The 14,755-nt window shown below is 36.5% G+C and overlaps 1 protein-coding gene across 5 annotated transcripts in view; it reads left to right on the forward strand.

The window, feature by feature from the left end:
* ETV1 (ETS variant transcription factor 1) overlaps positions 1–14,755 on the forward strand; it is a 115,747-nt gene that overhangs the window by 14,119 nt on the left and 86,873 nt on the right. For 2 of the 5 annotated variants that reach the window (XM_066196595.1, XM_066196605.1), the window contains exons 2-3: positions 13,679–13,754; positions 14,188–14,267. The exons of 2 other annotated variants lie outside the window; for them this stretch is intronic. The gene's annotated coding sequence lies outside the window, so the exon portion shown is untranslated. The remainder of the gene's footprint in view (positions 1–13,678; positions 13,755–14,187; positions 14,268–14,755) is intronic. One more of the 5 variants, XM_066196612.1, reaches the window with a different exon arrangement.

Genomic DNA, 14,755 nt, shown 5'->3' on the forward strand with positions numbered 1-14,755 from the left:
GATCTGCCCTTCCTGAAAATAGGTGTGACATCTGCCTGTCTCCATTCCTCAGACAGCTCCCACACATGCTAGTCAATTCAGTGACTGAAGACGTGTGTCTCAGTGAAACTTACTGGCTCCCTCATCTGCCTCTGAAGATTAGTCTCGTTCCATGGATCTGCATGTTAAATTTGCTTTAAGTCCTCCACGCTTCATATTAACACAAGTAATACACATCCCAGTGTTGCTCCCCAGTAGGGTCTGACCCAAAAGAAGCCTTTACTAAGTACAGCAAAGCAAAGCAGACATCATGTTCCTCATCCTTTTCTTGTCTTCTGTCATTAAGTTCTCTACCCCATTCAGCAATGGGTCTACACTTTAGTCTTCTGAGATAACAATAAGTTCTTAACTGGTTCCTTTGTACCTCCTGACAGCTGAGCTTTGGTTTTATTAAATTTACAACTGAATGCATGAGAAATATTTTTTGGGTAGGTCAACATTGCTTCCAATTTCAGTACAATTCCTTCTGGCATTTGAACTCACACAGAAGTTTCCTATTGAGGCAAGTCAGCTTCCTGTGCTTGACCTTTTGGCACATTGGAATGGACAATTCTTCTTCTGTTGTTGAAGGTCAACCAGCTCACCTGGCCTCCTTGAAGTCAGTTGCTCATGTGATTCTGCCTACAAGTTTTACTTGGCTATTTGACTTCCTCATGTCTCTCAGTATTTTAAACTCCATCTCCTACTCAGTTCTGCCAAGGTTCTTTTTAACTACTGCATTCCCAACCAGTTCTTTCTCATTTCTGAATAGCAGCTATGCCAAGAAGGTATTAGTCTCCCTGCATCTTCATTGCTTGTGCAAGAAATTTTCCCTGATGAACTCCATAAATTTTGTGTTTGTGTTCTGAGATTTCCCTGCTCCAGCAGAAATCAGTATGATTCAAGTTCTCCTTGACAAACAGGGTCTGCACCTACAAGCCTTCTTCCAGGTTTTTCAAGCAGGCCTTGTCCATTTTGTACCAAATGGTATGTCATCCATCCATTGCAGCCCTCCAGTCATGGTGTCACCTTCTGTCACGTCAAAGTGGGCTTGTGGATGTAGTCACAAATTATGGCTATGTCCATAACTTTTTTTTTCTGTCACTGAAATGTAGAGCATAAATCCTTGTGCTGTTTGTTTGTCTACATTTGTCACCTTCTCAGAAAAATAGCTTACTCAGATTGAGGGCTTGCTTTAAACTGTCTGCATTCCCATGTTTAAAACTTTGCTGTCTGAAATGCAGGTTAAAGCCGTTTCTCTGTGGTCTGCATGCCCTGAGTTTGTAGTATAATGCAGTCTAAATTTTCTGAGTGTTGATAATTCTCCAGTGACTCTAGTTCTCTGCCAAAACGACTTGCACATAACTAATGTGAGATTAGGAAAAGATACAATGGTGTCTTATCTTGGAGGATGCAATAGGTGCCTCAGCGAGCACAGGGACAATGACAATATAGAAGTTGGGTTCTTGCTCCAGCTTAGCCTGTACTGTCTACTGAGGTTCCTATTAACAAACTATGCAGGTAAAGCTTTTGTATTTTATGTATGTATGCATAGCCATATAAGTATGGCTATATTGTGTCTTGAAAAATAATACCCTCTCTTACGTCGATATAAGTTGTAAAGACATTGTTTTGATTCACTGAAATTTATTCTTTATCTCCACAATGAAGGAAAAATAATTACTTTAGGTTATGTTTCGCAGTGAGAGAAAATGTTTGTTCTGTCTTGAAGGAACAAAAAGACTTTCATACACCCATGTACATCAGAATAACTGAACTTTGAAGAAACCTGCAAGTGGTTTAATAATCATTTGTTTTCCTCTTACCTATTCTGTTGCTCAAAGATTTCACCTAGAATTTGATAAACATCTTTAAAAATACCTGAGTGATCTTGTGTAGCAAAAAGGAAAAGTTACTCAATTACATCACATAGACCAGCAGTGGTCTAGGAGCAAAAGCTGATTGCAAATCTTAGTGACTGCAAGATTTACTTGTGAGCCTCCAAACATACAGAATTTGTATATGTGGTGTATATAATGTATATATTGGAACCACATATTCCATATATTGGAACTCAGGATTCTTGGACTTATAAATAAAAGGAAAGTCCTTATATGACAATATCCTTGTCACTTGCCTGCACTGAAGTGGAAAATTCTGGTACTTTTTGAGCCAACTCAGCTCTTTGGGAATTGTCTTTTCTCTTATATACTTCCAATAAAATGCTAAATATTTCCTCAGCTTGCTAAAATTAGTGCAATCTGACTGCTAGCAAAGGAGACAGTAGCTTCGTGGATGATTTAAACAGATGACATGTATGTGAATGATTTCTTTAAAGACAATGGATTTATCACCATTGTGACAGTAGAATATGTCTTTAGGGTTTTTTCTGTAAAGGGGTTATTTTTTTAGAAAAATTTCATGACCCAAATTTTCATAAGTGATTAGAAGTACTCAGATATTACAGACAAAATAGTAATAATTCTTTCTTCCCCTTCTCTGGAGGAAATAGCTCAATTAGCTATTTTTATTTGCTTGCTCATATGTATGAAAGAGTAGTTACCATCCATGCAGAAGCTAGGTTCACTCAAGACAGCGAGTCTCATGAATTTCATCATCATCAAATGATGTCCCTTTAACAATGCCTTGAAACAGTTTTCAGTGCCTGGGATTTATGGATTGGTGAGTTGTTGCTCGGTTAATTTCATTTCCAGCTTTATAGATTTAAAAGACGCCCTGAGGGCTTTGTTTGGAAAAGAAATTTCCTTGCATTTCAACCAAGATTTTAAAAACCCTTTTTTAATCCTTCTTACCTTCATCTGCATGGGTTAGTTACCTAGGATGAATAGGAGCATGCATTATCTGGCTGAGCAAAGGAATTATTCTTCACTAAAGTAGATCAAATGAGGTTCATAGACACAGCTAGAAAGGTGTGTTCCATTCATCTAACATCAGTCAAATGAAGCTGGGACCCTGGTTGTTAATGTGTTGATAAACAACTGCAGAAGTCTGTATGTAAGTTTATAATTCGAATAATTTAATGTTATTACCTCAAAGCTGTCTTTGGCCTAAGTCTTCTATTTACTACCACTTTTATGGCAGTGGTGAGTTATTCCGGCCTATTTCTGATTTTGAACTGGAATGCATGTTGATTCAATTGGAAATTCAGGCAAATTTTGGAGTGATTAACAAAGGGGTGGTTTAGTTTTCTGAAACCTGTAGAAAAAAATGGTGAGAAAACTAGAAGAGAAGCCCCACAGAAGGTGCACAAGAGACATCAGGGGAAATTTCTGACTCATTTGATAGTTCACATCATTAAAAAAAATTAAACAAGTGATTTACCAGTGCAATACGGTAAAAAATCAGAGGGAAAATTGAGGGTTAGATTTTGTAAGGATAGCAACAAGCTACTCAACTATTCTTGGTCTTGTTTCTATAGCTGCTTGTCTGGTATACTGTCTGGAACCCTTTAATTCAGCAACATCTGGCAATAAAACTTAGAGATTACCTTTCATGTTTTCATCACTTTCAGTCTCTAAGTCTTTGAGCACTCTGCTTCCTTGTCTTTCGAAAAATAAATATAAGGCTTTTTGAAATTTTTTCATAAGTTCATGGAATTGGATTTCACTTTTGTGTAACAATACAGATATTTAATCACTGCAAATGAGTTCCAGGTGCTGGAATCTTCACTCTTCAGGCTAAGAATATCTTTCTGGAATAAGTACACCTCAGTAATTTTGTTCCTATATAAAAATGTTCATTTCATCTCTCACCCCCAACTGATTGATGGTAGCATTTAACTATTTTTATTTTTTTCATCAAAGATGTCTTTCTGCTTCATACAAAGCTGTATTAGTTGATTACAGGACCAGAAAAGTAAGTTGTTTTGTGTTTCTTTAAAATATTATTTGAGTTTGTTGATTAATATATGAAGCCTTACCGTTTCAAAGGAATTGCAGTGATTTGAGAATATTAATCTAGAAAAATTGGAAAGTGAATAAATATCTATTTTTTAATGAGAAAAAAGATCTTCCTGGAGATTTCTGGGTAATATTTGACCCAATAGATGTATCTCTTAAAATGTAACAGTCCTACAAAATGAAAGTATTATAATTTTGAAAGCAGTTGGGGGTATCTACATTCGCTAAGTTTTTAATTGAACCTTACACTACTGAATAAAAACATTCATCCTTAGAATTATCTGCTACTTATTCCATCTGTTTTGTTCCAGAATCAGCTGCAGATTACTCATTTTCTCAAGCAATTTTTCAAGAAATATATCTATTTGTTTGTTTCTTACATGACTCAGTATTGTTTTTACTTTGAATTTTAGCAGTTTTCTTTGGTCACTGGGTGAGAGCTGAGCCTTGTTTTTCACTCAAGCTGCTGTCTACTGTACACTGCTGTGCACTGCATTCTTCACAAGTAGACATCCTAAAAAGGAGCAGTGCTCCAAGAGAACTGATGGACTTCTGGCATAGGATTTGATTCTCTTCTGTATAAGTGGTTTTGGTTGTTTCATTCTTTCTTTTTTAAATTTCTTTTCTTGATACAAGTAGCATTTTGACCAGCATCTAACGTCATAACAAATTAGACAAGCTGCAACCCATCATTTTTCTTCCTACTCCCTCAGCCAGTGAGGAAGGAAAACATTGCATCACCCCTTTGTACAAGCAGATTTTGCTCTGATGTACTTGGCCCACTACTCAAGGCAGTGAGATGTGAAGTGAGAGTCATTCCTTTTCTTTACTTCCTTTGTTCCTTTTCCAGCTTTTTGTCACTGGAGTTACAAATCGAATGCTGCTGAGGGAGGGGAGCATTATTTCCCTGGATAACCTAAAAATGCAGTGACAGTTTCCCTTTCTGGAATAGTCAGTGGTCTTGTCCTCCCTTGTATTTGTTATCAACCAATGAGAATCTGGGGAGGATAGGAAAACCACCAGTGAAAACAAATAACTTGGGGTTAGCCCTGAGCTTCTGTCAGCTCAGGTGCAAAAATAGGAATACTTCAGTAGCAAACACAAAAGAGAAGCATACTCCATTTACTGTTTGTTCCTTTGGGATACACCTATACTCATTGTCTTGCCAAACCAAGGCACTCATGCTCTTCAGTTTGGGAGGGAGGTGTATGTGGCATATGAGGGATTTTTTTTTTTTTTTTGGGGGGGGGAGGGGGAAGAATCATAAAGGCAGCTTTTCTCTCAGTGAATAATTAGTAGATTGACTGGTCACACCCTGGGCTCAGGGAGAGGTCGGGCTCCAATGCTGGTGGGAGCAGCCGTGTGGCTGTGATAAGACACAGATACACTTGAACAGGTAGTGTTTACTACTCTGATTTCTGGCATTCCAGCAGAATGGGCTTATCTGTTCAAATTACATAATATTATGAGCAGCAAATAAATTTGCATTAGGTTTCTCCGTTGCTTGGTTGGGTTTTTAATACATCAGTGCTTCAGATATTTTGTTACTCAATCTAATTTAACATCTATTATTGAATTTTTGGTTTCCTAATCTGACCTTCATTCTTTCTCAAACTTTTCCTTCAACACATTTAACACACAATAAAAACATACTTTCACTCATCTTTCTTAATTTAGAACACAGTGTACTTTTGATCTCGATTTCTTCCTTTCCTAGACATGGAAAAATGAGAACATTAAAAAAAACGAAGAGAGAACATTTTGTGCTCTTCTTTTCTTTCTCGTTTTTTTGTTTGTTTTGTTTGTTTTGTTTTGTTTTCTTTGGGGTTGTTTTTTGGGGGGGGGGTTTTGGTGTTTTGTTCCTGTGGTGTTTAGTTTTATGTTGTTTTTTTTTTTTGTTGGTTGGGTTTTTTGCATAGTTTTTTGTTGGTTTTTTGTTGGTTGGTTTTCAGGTTTTTTTGGTTGGTTTTTATGGGTTTTTTTAGGCTGGTTGTTTTGGGAGTTTTTGTTTTTCTGTTTGGGGGAGGGTGTTTTTTTAATCTACCTGTAAGTGGCATTTTTTGTTCTCGTGACTTTGTTATTTGTAGTCATTTGTTTTCTATCATCTTCTGTATATGCATTTAGGACTGGTGAAAAGTGACAAACTAAACCAACCTTTGAAAGTAAAGTTTTCTAATAATCCATAAAGCAGATACTCATATGCAGCAACAGAAATTCTCATTCTTTTGCATATCCTTTAAGACTTAATTTTTGGGATATTTTTAAGGTTTTCCCTTGATATCTTGTTTGTGGACATCACATATAGAAATAATGGCTGTTGTTACTGAGGCAAGCTACTGTAGTTGACTCGTATTTATAACAAAATCTTACCTGTGAAAAGGAATTTAGATGTTCAGGGTTTTTTCCCTAACAGCCAACTGATCTAAATTCATTCAGCACTTCAGGAAAAGATCATTGATTATTGGTTCTTTAAAAATTCCCTAGTGTGCAAATTCTAGTAAACAGTTTCCACCTTGACTTTTTTTGTATTCAAGAAACTGTTTTTAATCCAAATACTCTATTGATGGCAGACAGGTGCTTTGGGGGGTTGGGTTTTTGGGGCTTTTTTTACTTTTTAAAAATGTTCTGGGTTTTACTAGAGAAAGAGAAAGAAATGTCTATATGAGTTTATTGCACTCTAATATATGCAAGGTGTCTAATAGTGCAACCTACTGTCTCAGACAAGAAAACAGTAATTGTAACAGAAAGTCAGCCAGCAGATTTAACCTGGAGATAATGTTGGATAATAAGTTGATGACAACACTGATAACAGAATTTAAGTATTTTCTTTTACCTTCAAGTGAAATTAGAATGAAATACCAATTAGGCTTGTTTTAGAACCCTTATCATTGTTAATTTACTTTGCATTCCAACTAAACCTCTCACATTTCTTAAGTCTGCATTACCTTGTGGTATCCAACTAAATGATTTGTCTGCAATGGGAAATAAAAGCCTTATAATCAGCTTTCAGTTTGAGGGCATATGCCCCTGGTAAAAACAAGCATAAGGAATTTATGGAGTTATATGTCAACTTTGAATTAAACCATTCAGAAAAGTTATACAGCTTAATGATAATTTCTGATACCTCTTTTCAGTTTTTTTAGTAGATTCTGCTATATTAAAATTTATCCTTTAGAGCTTTTATAAGAACACACTGGGTACTTAAACTTCTAAAGCAGCTTTGTACAATGTATGAATGCTCTTTTACAACTCAGCAGGTTTATCACACATGTTTATTTACCCCAAATGTGCCTATTCATTTAATTGGTAGAGTCTGACGGACTACTTTACTGTTTTTATCACTTTGCAGTGGCATCAACTGCCTTCCTTCCTGCTTTCTACATCAATGGAATAATGAGTCAAGTTTAATTTTTACTTCCCTTTCTTAGTGATAATGATAACCAAGGAGGACTTTGGGTTCCTGTCTGACTCTGTGGCATCTATATGAGTTTGAGTCAACTACGTAGCATTTGTGTGCAAAATTAACTTCTTACTGAAAACTTCAGATTCTTTAAGTTTCAGACTTTAAATATAGATTCTCTAAATTTAGGGTGAGATTTGTCATCCTGCTGAGAACAATAACCATTCTAAGACTATAGCTCCTATGTTGTAGATCAGAAGGAAGAAAGATCTGTGAAGCTATAGCTTTTCCATTTAATGTGGTCAAGTCCTAATTGTCTTGAATACACAGAGTTAAACGTTTCATGGAGTCACTGGAAAGATAAACATTTTTACCAAGGGATCAGTTGGATCTAGTTGGTTCCTTGTTTTGAAACATGCATAAAGTAGAGCATTTTCACAGTGTGCATGCTTGTCTTCTATGCATCAAGATCACCTCTTCAATTAAATGGGTGGACTGCACAGATACAACTCACATACTCCTTGTGTGTTTGTCACACAATACTAAGATTTTTGTGGTCTGCTTTAGTTCAGAAATTCTTCCAGCCTGGCTACTATTTCTGAGAACAGAAATTTAGGATGTGATTATATCTTTTACTGATCTCCTTTAGACAGGGTGAGAACATGCTCTTGGACAGCACAGGAGACTTTCATACCTGCTGTAGTGGGTCACCTCATGTTAAGGAAAATATGACAGCACTGGTGTAGTTGAGGGTGCAAGTTCCCTGGACATACACACACACAAGTCTTTGTGTGCCTCTGCACAGTAAGCACCCTTTTCACGCAGTTCAGTTCCACTTCTTAGGTCAGTGCATCTGTTGCAAATGTTGGTTAAATACAATACATAGAGCAGCCAAGGAAGCTGTTCCTTAAAGCAGAATATCTCTTGTGTTTTTTGTCTGTGGAGATATTTGGAGAAGAGCTTATGTTGCTAGCCATGCAGGGAAAGAGACATTTCTTTTCGAAAAGGAAAATATGTTTTCCTGAGGTTTCTTTTGCAGTACATTTAACTACAGATAAATGTCAATGAAAATTCCAGGCAGCAGATTTCTAGGTGAATTGTGAAATTGTCAACAAAGTTATTTACATAACAAAACTATTTATTGAAAATAAGTTGTTCTGATTGTAAAAGTGACATATAAATGTCACTCCTATTCCTGCAGTACAATAAAACAATGGACCCAGAAACTTATATAACACTGCCTTAAATTTTTTGACAACATTTGGCAAAGTTGATTCCCAGAATAGTTATTGGTACTATGGTTCAAGCTGTTGGTCTTGGGTACAAACTTACCACTTAGAGTTGACTACTAATGTCAAGCACCATATTACCATTGTCAGAGAAGACATAAAAATGAAAACTTTTAAAGTAATCAAAAAACCCCATTGAATCCATGGGTAAAATAAAATTATGCTAACTTACTAGATAAAAAATAAAATTTAAAAAGATCTTTTATTTGCTCCTTGATGTTTTTTTTTAAGTACTTGTCCTCAGTGACTTGGGACTATCTCAGATCTAGCCTCTGTATAGCAAGCTAAAAAAATTAGTTTGAAAATAAATGAGCGAAAAAAAAAATTGTGTACTTATTTCATGTAGCATATATAATTATTGATGAAACTGCTGACTTAAACTAAACTAAATACCTCTAAGTGTATATTCCATTTTAGGAGTATTGGTTTCACCTAATATTTCCAATGTCTATGCATCTAAACATTTAAATAAGTTCTATATGAAGTTTACACTTTAAAAATAATACCCGCCTTAAAAAAGAATACATGAAATACATGTGTGTGTCTACAGCACTTTTTATATTGTCAATGTTTTTGTGAGTTTGGACACCATTCAGCAGTGGGATGCCTGTACAGGACTGAACAATGTGGCCAAAAGAGCTTACCTACTAGCAATCAGAAGACATTGCTTAAACCTAAACTTTTAACTTACTTGCCATCAGACTGACACATACTTCAACTCCAATTTTATGAATTCTGCATGTGTTTTGGTTATTATCACCTAATGGTCAGCATTTGATACCTCAAAATAGAGATAGAAAATGTTCAAACCCCAGAAACACCTGCTGTATGAAACTTCTGTTTCATAAAGGCCTGTGGGTTTTTTTCTGCTTTGTCTTGTAAACCTTACCACTTGTTTGTGCACTACTTGTGTAAGATTTATTTTGCCAAGTTAGAAATTTAGCAACAAGCTAGCATGATTGCTTTTTTATGTTTTTTTTCTGTTCAAAGACAAATATTTTCTCCTTGAACTTCCTTTCTTCACTGTGGTACAGAAGAGGAATTCAGGTACCTTTTTGTTCATATGAGTTTTGCAAAAGCAGAAGAGCCATTGCCTGTACTGTTATTTTGTCTGTATTTCATGATCTTTGAGCTTTCAACCTTTACCCTGTTGCAAATCAAGTTTCCAATAGCACAAGCAGCTCCTGAAGCAGCCACTTTGGCCATAGTCAACCTACCTGGGTTTCCTGAGGATCTTCACCCTGTGGTTTCACAGATTGTGAGACAGGAAGCAATTTAGCGAATTCTATTCACTGGAAGGGTCAAATGCCCTCTGCTTAGAAAAAGACAACTGATCTAACAAGCATTACCAAGTGGAAATAACTTCTTGTGTTTGCTGCTCAGTTACTTTATTGTCTTTCTTACATTGTCAAACACACTGTCTTGTTTTTGCTGGTGCTTTATATTTTTCACAGAACTAGTCCACTCAATAGATATATTATATGAACACAGTTGAAATTTTTATTTAATATCTATACAGAATTTATGTTTAAATATGGACAGATCTGCCTAAAGCAGTAATTCTCTCATTCTCTGTGCATTAGGGGAAGGAAGATGTGCAAATTAGGTATGCAATTCCAATACGCAAGCTCAGGACTCATAATCTTGAAGTTGCTCTTTAAGCTATGTGAATGATGACAAGATACTTAACGGCAACTTAACAGTTGCTTTAAAAGCTAATTTTTTTCCTTATTACTGCTGTGGGAATGAATAAAGATTGAGGTTTTTTCCAGGAATACAAAAGATTGAGGGTTTTTTGTGTACATTTTTCCTCTTCTAGATGCAGGAACAGAACTTGCAGAGCTTTGTAGCTATTGCTTCATCGCTATACTTTTCAGTGAATAAATACTGCTCATCGATAAAACCTCAGGCAGACAGTCAATAATGGTTGAATATTAGGTAAGGCTACAATGAATGTCTGGATAAATTTTTCGTTTGAAGGAAAAAGACAGTAGAAAACTCTGAAGGCTAAAGAGAGTGTTTAAGCATTCTGTAGGAATTAGAGCCAAGTTGCTCACTGGATAGCAGGTATCTTCTTACCCCTTTGGGAAACCTAAGAGTTATGTGGGATTTTATTATTAGAAATTCTAAAAAACAGTTATGTCAGCAGCATTATCTTGTCCTAAAGATTCCTGCTGAGTTCCATATATAATTTTATTTAGTCCCATTGAAAAGCAAAATAGATATTTGTTTGCTAGGCATTTATAATGAGTTATACCTTACACCAGAGGATGTTTCTTTAAAACTTCCAAATGTTACACATGGTACCATCGAGCTGGATATATGTGCCTAGCCATGGTTTATCAGATTATGATTCTGGTAAATACGGAAGTAGAGTAATAGCAGAAGTCATCCTCTGAGGTGGTTTCAGATCACACAGAGCCCCTTTTTTCTATTTCTGTGGTTTGAATTGATTTTTTTTTTTTTACTTTTAGTACTGGACATACTTTTTTTCTTTTTGGTGACACTTAACAGACATATTATCTCTTTCTTTGTAGACTTTAGTTAGACAACTAAAGAAAAAAAAATCTCAACATGTTTGAAAATCTAGCAAGAAAGAGAATTCCTGATTTATCCCCCTGTGTTATAAGGTCACACTTGAGAGCTTTTTAATCACACTGGATTTTTCTCCCTCTCCTTATGGGTTCCCAGCCATTTAATTTGTCTGCCAAGACTCTTGAAGAATCTTTATTTATCCTCTGTCTGCAATAGGTACCAAATGTAACATTGCTAGAGCTCATATATGTTTTTCCTGGAAAGTTGGAAGCATAACAAATCTACTGCAGAAGTGTCTTTCAGTCCATCTCTGAAATGTTTTCAGAAACTTCTCATTGCTCACCTGTTTTGACTTCCTTCCCAGCCAGTTCTGGACAGCAGAATATGAATTACTGTTGTTTTGTGCCTCCTTGAATACTGCTCTTTACAATTCCATTAGGAAGGTGTGAATGGCTTGTGTAAGAGTATTTTCAAATGTAGAAAGGTCCTGGAGGCTGCTTGTACACCAGCAATAAGATAAAACTTTAATTTAGATCCTGTAAAATATATAACTCAAGCCCATCTTGTAGGTGTCTTTACAGTTATTTAGTTCATTAAAAATTATCATGATACTTGACTCATAGGCACAGGATCCATAAGATACATCATTCCTGGGAATAGCAGGAAAAATCATGTAAAGTCATTTTTTTTAGTAGGAAAGGAGTTAAATCTGTTAAATGTTAAATCTGAACATTCCCTGAACCTATACAATGAAAATACCCAAATATCATTTAGTCATTAACTATTGTTGTCTTCATAGATATGTAGAAATGGAGTCCTGTTCGTTACCATTTTCTGCTTACATAATACTCAGGGGCCTTAAGGGGTCTCTTGGCAGTGGGAAAGCCTAGAGAGAAAGCTAATTTAGACAGAAGATAACTGCTGTGTTCAAAGGAAAGTATTTCCAATATTTGGAAAGGGCCATTGAAGAATATGATAAAGTGGCTTTTATTTGTTTTGCAGATCATTTTCAGTGATCATCAATAAGGTTTTTCTGTACATCTTTTTTACTTGGGCCTAGAGGCTGTTCAGTGAAAGATATTCATGTTCATTTTCTTGAATATGAGGGATTATTTTTCAAAGATAGGAATTATCTACCCAAAAAACTAGTTTAGGAAATGCAGAAATGGCCATGTTCCAGCACATATAAGGCAGAGCCAAGGTGGAGCTGGAGCTGAACTTAGCAAGGGATGCAAAGAATAACAAGAAGTGCTTCTATGGGTATGTCAGCCAGGAAAGGAAGGTTAAAGAAAGCAGAACCCCTCTGATGAGCAAGGCTGGCAGACTGGTAACAAACGAGGAGAAGGCTGAGATGCTCAGCAGCGTTTTTGTCTTAGTCTTCTATGGCAGTCTCTCTTTCCACACTCCTCTAGTGGATGGACCGCAAGATGGGGACTGTGGGAAAATGAAGAGGGACCTTGAACTTGGTAGGGGAGTCCAAGGTAACCACACGAAATTCAAAAAAGTTGAGAGCAAAGGCCAATCCCCAGTATCAGCACAGTGTGGGGGGATGAATGGATGAAGAGCAGCCCTGCCAAGAAGGTCTTGGGGGTGCTGGTGGATGAAAGGCTGGCCATGAACTGGAAGTGTGTGCACACAGCCCAGAGAGCAGTCTTGGACTGCATCAAAAGTAACGTGGGCAGCAGGGTGAGGATTCTACCCCTCTACTTCTCTCTCATGAAAGCCCAGCTCGAGAGCTGTGTCCAGCTCTGGGGTCCTCAGCACATGAAGGACATTGACCTGTTGGAGCAGGCCCAGAAGTGTGCCACAAACCTGATTAGAGGGATGGAGAACTTCTCTAAAGCAGAGAGGATTGGACTGTTCAGCCTGGACAAGAGCAGGTTCCAAGAGAGACCTTATTGCAGCCTTTCAGTATACTTGAAGAAGGCCTAGAAGATAGCTGCTGAGGGATTTTTTTGCAAGAGCATATAGTAATAGGGCATGGAGTAATGTCTTCAAATTATTTAGGGTAGGTTTAAATTAGATACTTGGAAGAAATTCTTTACTATGAGAGTGAGGAGACACCAGAAAAGGTTAATGAGAAAAGTTATGGAAGCATTCAAGGCCAGGTGGGATGGGGATTTGAGCAATCTGGTCTACAGGAAAGTGTCCCTTGGAATAAGATTATCTTTAAAATCCATTCCAAATCAGACCACTCAGTGATCTTATCATAAAAATAATAACTTGCTAGAGGTATCATTTCAGAGTCTGTCCACAGGATGATCATGTTTGTTTGACAAAAGGAGTTCTTTGGTTTATCATTTATCTTTCTCTCCGTTTTCTCCCTTCCCCCCACTTCGTGTTGTTGAAAGGTAGCAATATATTACACAATTTTCTGCTATAATGATGGTACTCTGAATCAATAAATGAATCCTCATGTTGCACAAAGATACTGAGCAATTTTATTTCATAATAGGATGCAGAAAGTGACCATACTTTGCATTTCCTGCCCTTACAGTGGTTTTTTGCTTTCACAGTCTCCATCAATATAAAGAAAGTAAGAGTCAAGGGAGATACAAGAAGCAGTGAAGAGACATGAAAACTAACGATAAGGTAGGAAGCAGACAGATCTATACCAAAGTTCAGGTTACAGTCATACCTCTTGTCTCCGTGTATGTTATCACACCACCCCCAAATTCTGCATATTGAAGAAGCTATTAACATCTGAGAGACAGGTGCTCTATCTGAAGAAAAGACCTCCATTGAGCTCTGCATTACCATATTGCATTTAAATAACTAGCAAAACACCCTGAAGTAAAATTGAATTAAAAGTCTCACTTAAGCTAAGAAAGGTGAAGAGCTTCAGACTTAATTTTCCAAATGGTATTTTATTATTTCAAAGGTAATGTGAAGTTCTTATATAAAATCAGTTATGGCCAGCTTGGTCTTTGATATTGTAAAATTCGTGAATGTGTCTGTGCCTTAAGCAGAATTTCTTTTCTTTTGGACAAAGTAAATTGACATCATTTGCAAAAATTTTGTACAGCAACTCCATGCTGGCTGAGACGAGTTATTTGCAATGCCGTGGGAGCAGCAAACAGACTGTGTTTCACTCTAATTGGATGGGTGAGATAAGTTGTGAAGTTTTTACTCTTTCTTTACTCTTGGAAAATTCTAACAAAGGTACAGGAAGCTGCTTGGGATTGCAGAGGGATGTTTTTACCTATCTTTTGTTTTCATGTAATTCTTTTGTGTGTGTATAGTACGTATCACAATCACTCAGTTTCCACTACAGAAGCAAAACACTGCCTCTTTTTGGAATAGTCAGCTATTCCACCAGCTATTTGTTCATAACTGACAGAATATATTGACAAGACAGAGTTTCCATACTGAACTTCTCCATTTCTGTTGTTTAGATAGACTGTTATAACAGCCTATATAAATATGCCAGATATTTACATTTTAAACATTGAATGGGTCTAAAATGTTGTCTTTTCCCTTTCTTTTATAGTAGCCAAATGACATGTAAACTTTTTTCATTGACATCAGAGTGGTTAAGAAGTCAAAGAAGTGTAGTAGATAGGAACATTTACAATATGAATTCAAGCTGTATT

Source organism: Chamaea fasciata, unplaced genomic scaffold (genome assembly GCF_029207755.1).
Source record: "Chamaea fasciata isolate MVZ Bird 193981 ecotype frontalis unplaced genomic scaffold, bChaFas1.0.hap1 SCAF_1, whole genome shotgun sequence".
NCBI lineage: Eukaryota > Metazoa > Chordata > Aves > Passeriformes > Sylviidae > Chamaea > Chamaea fasciata.